The sequence below is a fragment of the Triticum aestivum genome, chromosome 5A, assembly GCF_018294505.1.
Source record: "Triticum aestivum cultivar Chinese Spring chromosome 5A, IWGSC CS RefSeq v2.1, whole genome shotgun sequence".
Lineage (NCBI taxonomy): Eukaryota > Viridiplantae > Streptophyta > Magnoliopsida > Poales > Poaceae > Triticum > Triticum aestivum.
In genome coordinates, this window is record NC_057806.1 from 586295445 (window position 1) to 586304005 (window position 8561).

At 44.2% G+C, this 8561-nt stretch overlaps 1 long non-coding RNA gene across 5 annotated transcripts; it reads right to left on the minus strand.

Moving 5' to 3' along the window:
• Window positions 1-464: 464 nt before the first annotated feature.
• On the minus strand, window positions 465-4274 carry LOC123105014 (uncharacterized). 5 transcript variants are annotated; one of them, XR_006450625.1, is made up of 6 exons: window positions 3385-4274; window positions 3111-3287; window positions 2916-3005; window positions 1825-2361; window positions 1669-1753; window positions 465-587 (listed from the first exon to the last, which is right to left on the minus strand). It is a non-coding gene; the product is annotated as an uncharacterized lncRNA (long non-coding RNA). The 5 variants fall into 5 exon arrangements; XR_006450628.1 differs by having other exon boundaries at window positions 465-1874; window positions 1939-2361; XR_006450624.1 differs by having other exon boundaries at window positions 1669-2361.
• Between the last annotated feature and the right edge of the window lie 4287 nt (window positions 4275-8561).

The following is an 8561-nucleotide window of genomic DNA, read 5'->3' on the forward strand; positions in this document are numbered from 1 at the left end:
TTGAATATCGTGCAAAACTACAAAACAAAATATGATGATCGTTGTTGGGCATGCACAACTGATATGTCATCGTGTCTATTATTAATTCTTGAAGCAACCAATTAATGTATTTAACTTTCTTTAAAAAATTAAGACTTGCTGGAAAAAATATATGAACCACTCACTAATGCAATTTGTTGCAAAGCCATCTTTAATGAAATACAATTTGCCATATTTTCTAAAGAAGGGAAATTATTCCGCTTAAACCGCATCATGGATGTAAACTCCCCCTACCTCCCTCTCTCTCCCTCTCCCTCTCTCACACACATGACGAAGCACACATGGAGGCCATGTCCCTTCCAAGGGATGGAAGCAGCGAGTGCCTAGGCCGTGGCGCAAAGCACATTGCCCATGGTGTACACAGTGGAGAATCCAAACAAGCCTAACCAAATAAGCAAAAATGGAAGAACAAAAAAGTTGATGTCTAGAAAGGAAAATATTATACTTTTGAGGTTTTATTGTGCTCGTGGAGGTCATATCACTTTCAAGGGATGGCAGCAGCGAGCGCCAAGCCATGGTGAAGAGCACATCGCCCATGTTGGTGTACACTGTGGAGAATCCAAACAAGCCCAACCAAATAAGTATGGAGGAACAACAAACAATGAGAACTTGAAAGGCAAATCTTCTACTTCTTGGGTTTTTATTGCTAATACATGACCAGCAGAGGAAAGCCAAACCAAATGAAGAAAGAGGTATGCTGAATAAAGGACCATTTATATTAACATACATTGTGAGCCTAACACCGTACCATCCAATAAAATTGCAGGAAGCATGCCCTTGCATATCTCAACTAATTCATAAGCAATTTCCACCATGAATTAAAGCAAACAGTAAAATATATCCTGCTACTTGGTTTAATTTGCCATGTTCCTCTGTTGCAAAATAAACTCTAACCAGCCTATAGTCAACTTATCTTTAATATCCCAGTATTCCTTCAAATAGAGTAATTGTACATATGAAAAAAATCTGCATCAAACGCCAAGCATGCTTGCTTAGAAGGGTAGTTGCTAGAGTCCAAAATCAAGTCTGATTGGTCACATATATGTATCATTTCATCAATCTTACTGTTGTTGCTACTCTTCCTTCATCTCTGCTCAATTAAAGCAAAGAATGAAAATTACATGGCCAAACACTTGACCAACTGGAACCCTTTATGCAAACAAGCGTTACAAAGTGGCCATAATTATTGGAAGAGGAAACTTCTCTTCACAAAGATGAAATTTGAAATCAAGGTCATGATTGGCATCTAACCGATATTTAGTGATATTCCTATTTGAGTGCATTGTATGCTCTCGTAAAAGGCACTACAGTTTTCCAAGCCCGCACCAAGTTGTGTTGAATAAAATGATCGGCCAACTGGGTAACACATGAATACAGGAAAGCATTTTGGCAATCAACAAAAACAATAATACAGAAAGAGATTGGTGAGAACATATATAACCTTCCAGTGTACATTCACATAGAACAGTGTTAAATGCTTGATAGAATTCTTCACTATTGATTCCTCCATACAAAATTGCATTCAATTATACCATGACCAGAAATATTCTCTCATGACTTAGACAGAGTAGCAACATCGGCAAACAACATTAATTAAATCGGATTATTGATATGCCAAGAATATTGTACCTCTATGTGAGGCTTGCCCGGCACCAAGATTATCTTCATGTTCATGTAGTGTTAGTTAATATTTGCCAAACCTGGAGCACACCGCCTAAAAACATGATGGCACATTTAAGGTTTTTAATCCTCAATGTCAATCAACTAAAACAAAACTTTTCATACCTAGCGCATGCTCACATAACTTCATACGAATGCCCACATAACCAACATACCTTGTGAAACCTTTACATTAGTACATGAGCAGAAGAAATGTGTAAGAAAGATCAAAAACTGTACCTTGTCTTAGGTGAGAGGGGACAGTCCCTTGAACTCTTAGCACGAAGGCACTGCGTTGGACGGGGTGAGGTGGGGAGGGGAGCCACGTGGTGGCCGAAATGAGGTTGGATGGGGTCGAAGTTCACCAGGCTGCTCGGCCTAAACGTCAAGCAGTATGAAAAAACGTGGATTTCTCACCTTAGGTGTCCTTGAGGAGCTCGGTGGCTGGAGGATCTCCATTATTCAACTGTCTCTAAGCGCAACCGGGTTCGCCTCCCGATCACGGTCATATGTAGATTGAGATCGATCTCAAAACTTGTCAACATAAGTCGCAGCAGAAAGGACGGTACAACGCCATCGTACTTGAGGGCGTTGGGTCCTCGGTGTCCTCGGTCTTCTCGGCCATGGGCGATGCCGCCGGCGGGCACGGCGGTGGGCTCCTGCCTGCAACAGCCCTCGGCGAGGCGGAAATAGGGAGATTGTGACACAATTCAATAGGTATTTAAAATAGAGAAGCATTTCAGAGTAGCTAAAAAAAGTACCAATTGCTATTGTTAATAGATTGTTATACTGGTGATATTCCTGAACCAACCTATGATATTGTTATTATGTATCTTTTTTCATTCCAAAAAAGTTTAGGTGCTTGTTTTTGTTATGTCTTTGATATCTCCACAATGATGGGTTTATTTTTTTTTACAATATGACCAAAGCATTGTTGGAGTATGCATCATTTTATAATTGCACAAAAAGTATTGCATATATTAGAAGTTTGAATTAGAATTCTATCAAAGAACCTGGTAATAGATGAACATAAATTAGGATAAAATGGCAGTAATAATGTTCAGCAATAGTTGCAATTGAAAGAAGAAGAGGCAGATCGATAGTGTGCAGGTTTGCAGGTTTACCAATAACAATGTTCACCAATAACTATTATCACCAACAATAGCTGTTTTCTGTTCGTAATAGGAATGTTCAGGAAATTAGAAGTGCAAACTCACCTGCTAACACACACAAGTACACATGCACATATGCTCGCACATCAACTCTGCCTCTTTGGCGATACACTTCAGATTAACCATGCATCGTTTCTGTAGTCAGTGGTGCAGATACAACTAACGGATTAGTGATTACTGATTAAATCTAAGTCAACAATAATGTTTAAAATGACCGATCGATCGAGATGACGAACATACCATAAGATCAGTGGCAGCGGCATACACACCGAAACATTCGCCTTTCCAGCTATGATGTCGTACACACGCATCTTGATTTTGTTACTTAGTTCTATCTCACTGTGAGTCAATGTCAGTCAATTGTTGATTGTGCCTCTGGCCGCACTGAGCCATGAGCTTGGTCTCCATCTCGTGACACTTGAAATGAACAAACTAAATTATTCAGCAAATAACATAGGCAAGAATGAATTACTGTATGTATGTCTATCTGTCAGTCAAATCCCAGTTTAATTACCAAGTGGGCAAGAGGAATCAAGCGGCCATTCTCGTTCGTCCATGCGGATGGCGTCACGATCTGCTGCACATCGATGGATTCGGGAGGATTGCTGATGTAGTACCGGGAGAGGTACTTCCTGTAGAGGGGCATGTCTGACTCGACAAGCACATAGATGGGCAGCAGCCTCCACCATGGCACCATCTCCATCCCTTCTCCAAAAATTGTATCCCTCGCAATAACAATGAACGCATATGCATTAGTGAATGAAGATTTTTATATCAAATGATCCATCAGTATCATACTCGTAGTATATATGAACGGACATAGGAACCTGGATTTGATTAAAGCGCTCGCCTCACATGCTCCACCGGCCGCACATGGGAATCTGAGAATGCCGTGGCCTGGGGTTCCACAATGGCGGCGGCGGCGGTCTCGGAGTTCGCGGCGGCGGTCGGCGGAGTAGCAAGACGTTGGCGGCGTAGAGTTCCGCGATGGCTGCGGCGTACACGCCCTAGGAGATAGATCGAGGGTGTAGTTCTATCGAGAGAGGAGCCGCAGTCGTTCTGCGGGTTGGGAGGCGAAAAAACCAATGGGTGGTGGGAGTTAGAGACGACAGGAGAGAGGGAGGGACCGGGGGTATTGCGGTGGGTGGTGGTGGAGGCCTCACGCGTGCGTGCTCGGAGTTCGTAGGGGCGACGGCGACGGTGACCTGGAGGCGGCACTGAAGGATGAAGAGGGCGCGGGGAAGGACCAGACGGTGGAGGGCGCCGCCGCCGTCTGAAACCCTAATCAGGGGGGAGGAGGAGGAGTCGAGCAGGGGAGGAGGAATCACGCGGAGTCGGCGCCGCCGCCGCAGAAGATAGAGAGGAGAGGCGAGGAAGGGGCAGGAGCGAAGGGGGGAGGCGGGGGCGGCGGAGATCGGCGGAGGAGTTGGATCCTACGGATTTGTTATCCGTGGTTAACCGACAAAAATAAACCGTGGATTGAGGACGAGAAAAAACCGTGGGAGGTGGGACTAAAAAAGTCTGGAAGCGAGACTACCAACTGCTCCCTTAGGAGTAGAGATTGCCACCCATTCTTAGAATCTACATGTTTAGGTGGTAACGAAACAAAAAAAATTATGCCATAAGCATATGGAACTTATATTGTCCAGGACGATGGGGTGTAGTTCTATTTATTGGAATTGGACCACATAGGAAGATCATTTTCCTCTGCTGGGTTCTAACACTGCTGTTATTTTTGTGTTGTCCCTGACTATGTGTTGTTCTATATTTGGTGCAGGAGCTAAGGTGTTGCCAGTCCCTCTCCTTTGTTACTAAAGCTACTAATGTTGTTTGCGGTGCTGAATTTACTCTCTGGCTGGTGATCATTTTTTATTTGATGCCCATATCTTAACCATTTTGTATTTGCAAGATCACTCCTAGCAGAGAGATGATTTTAAGGATACTTTGGTCAAAGGAGAATGTTGACAAAAACATTGAACACGAGGAGCTTGCAACCATGATGGAGGATACAGTGGGGGCGAGAAGGTTTGTGCATTGTTTTTTGAACACAAACTAATATGTAGCTACTAGGAATATGACTGGATCACTAAATGGTGTTACTTTGTTTTTGCACCCAGAATCATCTTTGCATGGTTCTCTTACCACCCTGCCTCTGAGCTCCTGAAGAAAGATAGCTGAGAGAGATGGTAAAGTTACTTATACATGTCTTGCTTCTTAAACATTTTAGCATTTACTGAAGATGTGCTGATTTCGAAATGCTGCTGAACCAATTATGAACAAACACTATTTGCTAAACATCTTGTAATGCTTGTCCAATGATATACTTCATTTGATGCCTCAAGAAAAAAGTGAACACATAGGATCCTATGCCAAAGGATGAGGAGGAAGTGGCGAAAGAGGGTGCATGGAGGAGGACATGTATATGGAGGAAGCTGATCTGATGGCTGCAAAGATTGAAGGAGAAGGCTAGCACAGGACACATTTTGGTGCGTCTAGACAGGCACATCGCGAGGCAAACCTTTGGGGGATTTAAGTGAGCGTGGTTCTGTTTTTTCCTCCCTTCAATGACTAAAGATAGATGATTAGGGAAATTTTATCAATTACCATGGATTATGGCCCATTTTGAATAGCGTAAAACAAACGTGATATCTTGAGGCTCTCATACTTTCAATTGTCCAACCACATGTTTAATGATGATAGCTGCTAATAGGTGAAAAAACGTATTAGGTAGGAATGATTTGGCTTTTGCGCACTAAGAATTTCGAAGAATGTGAGAAAACTATTGACATTGCATCATCTCCCCTTCATCACCCATTTTAAGATTCTGTGATTAATCTACTACCTTGGCTGAGGGGATATCTTTTTTTCTTCTAACAGATGGAGGGTCCCAAAGGACCTACAAGAACATTGATGATAGAGGTGAGGATCATAGATTATTGAGTTTGTATGGGTGAGGGGACTGGGATCAGGTGACATGCACGGTGACATGCGGTCCAAATTCAAGTTTAAAAATTGCGAAAAAATCTGAAAAAAATCAAGCATGTTCACAGCACATATTAGGATAACCCCTAAAAATTTCAGATCAAAATTCGAAATATACATCGAGAAATAAAAAAGAAAAACTCAGATGTGAATAGTCTACAAAGAACCATTCGAGAACTATTCATGACAGATTAGCTATTCACATCTGAGTTTCTTTTTTTTATTTCTCGATGTATGTTTCGAATTTTGATCTGAAATTTTTAGGGGTTATCTTAATATGTGCTGTGAACATGCATGATTTTTTAGATTTTTTCGCAATGTTTAAATTTGAATTTGGGCCGCATGTCACCTGATCCCAGTCCGGGTGAGGGATGACACCTTGAATTCTTTATGATTTGACGTGTGTGATCTATGATGTTGGGAAAGAGAGCAAGCTGAAAAACTGGCTAAATGGTGCTTGTTGTTTTGGTTTTATACATCATTTTGTTGACTCCGTAGCAACGCACGGGCATCCAACTAGTTCAATGTAAAGTTTGCTGAGATTTAAGTCGACATGTTTCGCTAGAGGGTTGGTGGTTTACATGGGCATGGTGCAAACTGTTAGGATTTAATTAATAATGTTATTAAGGAGATAATCATCTCTTGTGTAACTGCACTGCGTTGGCAATCTGGCAACAGTCATGACGGTTCCCTCGTTCCCCATCGAGTGGACGCGCCCCTCCGCTTGCGTCCCCTCCAATTGTATATAAGGACTGATCATCAATGAAATTGATCCCGATTGGATTCATTTTACATCTCTCTCGTTTTTACTCATATCACGTTATCAGTACTTTTGCTCTCCGTTGAGAGAAAGGCCACACGAGAGGAGCGAAGCGTTGACGCTGCGACCAAGCCATTGACGAATTGGCATCGGCGGCAAGATGAGCGCACACACGACGGCGCTCCAGCCAGCCCCGTCTCCTTACGGAACGACGGCGGCACACCGCGGAGGTGCAAAACGGGACGACCGCTCCCCATCGGTCTGTCGACTCCCAGACTCCCAGTGCGCGCTCATGGCGCTGCTACAGGCCACCGGCTGCAAGACGCGGCAGCGGACGCTCAAAGCACTTCTCCTTCCGATAAAGAAGAAGGGAATAAAGCTAAAGGATTTGCTCATCTTATCATCTCGTAATCAACCAATTGATTATTTTCTATGTACATCTATGCACTCACGGGAATTGATTTGTACCAGAAGAAGGAACCATCACATGCCCGCCGTTTTGGGCATCGTCGAACGACGGGCCGTATCGTTTGGTGTGTGGCGGAGGCGTCCTCCGGTGCTCCACTAGGACGCACAAACTTGAACACGACCATCGAACTGGAAGGCGAGACGACCTGGCGCGGCGGCTCTGCATCGACCAACGGCGACTCCGCGCGGTTGCTGGTGTGGAGATGCGGTTCTAAGACAGCGCGGCACGGTGACGGAGCACGGCGCTGCGTGGCGTCGGCGAAGACGACTGGCGCACGGCCGAGGCCCTCTGGCCGACGCGCGGGACGGTTGACGCACAAGGCAAGGCGGCGGGCATGACCTCCTGGCCCGGATCTTCACTTCAGGTCTCATCGGCGGCGATTGGCAACGGCGTCGAATGAAGTAACGGAGGTCCTACCCGACGCGGTGCGGTGGCGTAGCGCGCGGCGTCGGCACAACGCGTAGCGACACTGCTATAGGCATAGCAGAGCGGCAAGGCGCTGTGAAGCGAAGCACCGAGGCGGCCAAGTGGTACTCACACACAGTAAGGCCAAGGCCGGCGACGCGGCCGCCGGCGGCGTCCGTAAGTGCAAATATGCATGCAATGCATGTATGCGATCAATCGTCCGGCTAATTAGCATGTGCTAATTAGGTTCCTTAACCACATGCATGATCTAATTCACATGACAGCATGCAACCAGCAACCCTATACACGTACATGAGGTTCTTGTACACCTTTTATCAGAAGGGCTCCGGTTATATGATAATCCGATGAAAGTCCGTGATGTTTGCAGCCAAGTCATGATTAGCTCATGGACTTTGCAGTTCTGCAACCGGGCTTATTGTTTTGAGCACTTTAACCATCTGGGTGTGGTTATTTTGACTGATAGAAGTGGTGGTTGGATAGGGTTAACCCTAACCGTTCACGCCCCGATCTTGTTGAAAACAAGAGGGAAAAACGGAATAAAAGCTTAGGCTATGAGGTTTTGGCCCAGAACCAGTTTTATTCCTATGAGTTTTTACAGTAATTGACTGTATAATACTGTACCGTAAGCACATTAGGTACCAACATATATGTTCCGGCAATTTGTAAATTGCTATATGTTGATCAATGCACATGCATTTTTTTACAACATAATTAATTTACTTGGGAGTAAATTAATTGGACATGATGATTTCATGTATCATATGTTGATTTTTGCTGAGTTTGTCATTGATGGCATCAATGATCAAACCTGGGCATGAATGTCAAGATGAACTTGGCAACCCAGAATCTCAATTTCCTATAGCCACACCTGCTCAGGGGCTCCTGCTACAACCGATATACCGTAGAATGTTATTCGGTCTGTGACAACATACAACTCTGTTGTGCATCAAATCAACTGAAAGTTGAGACTCTACAATAGTGTGGTTTCAGATGCCAGTCTCATTGAAATGCTTTCCACTTTCAATCCTTTTATTAGGATTTGACTAAACAATTT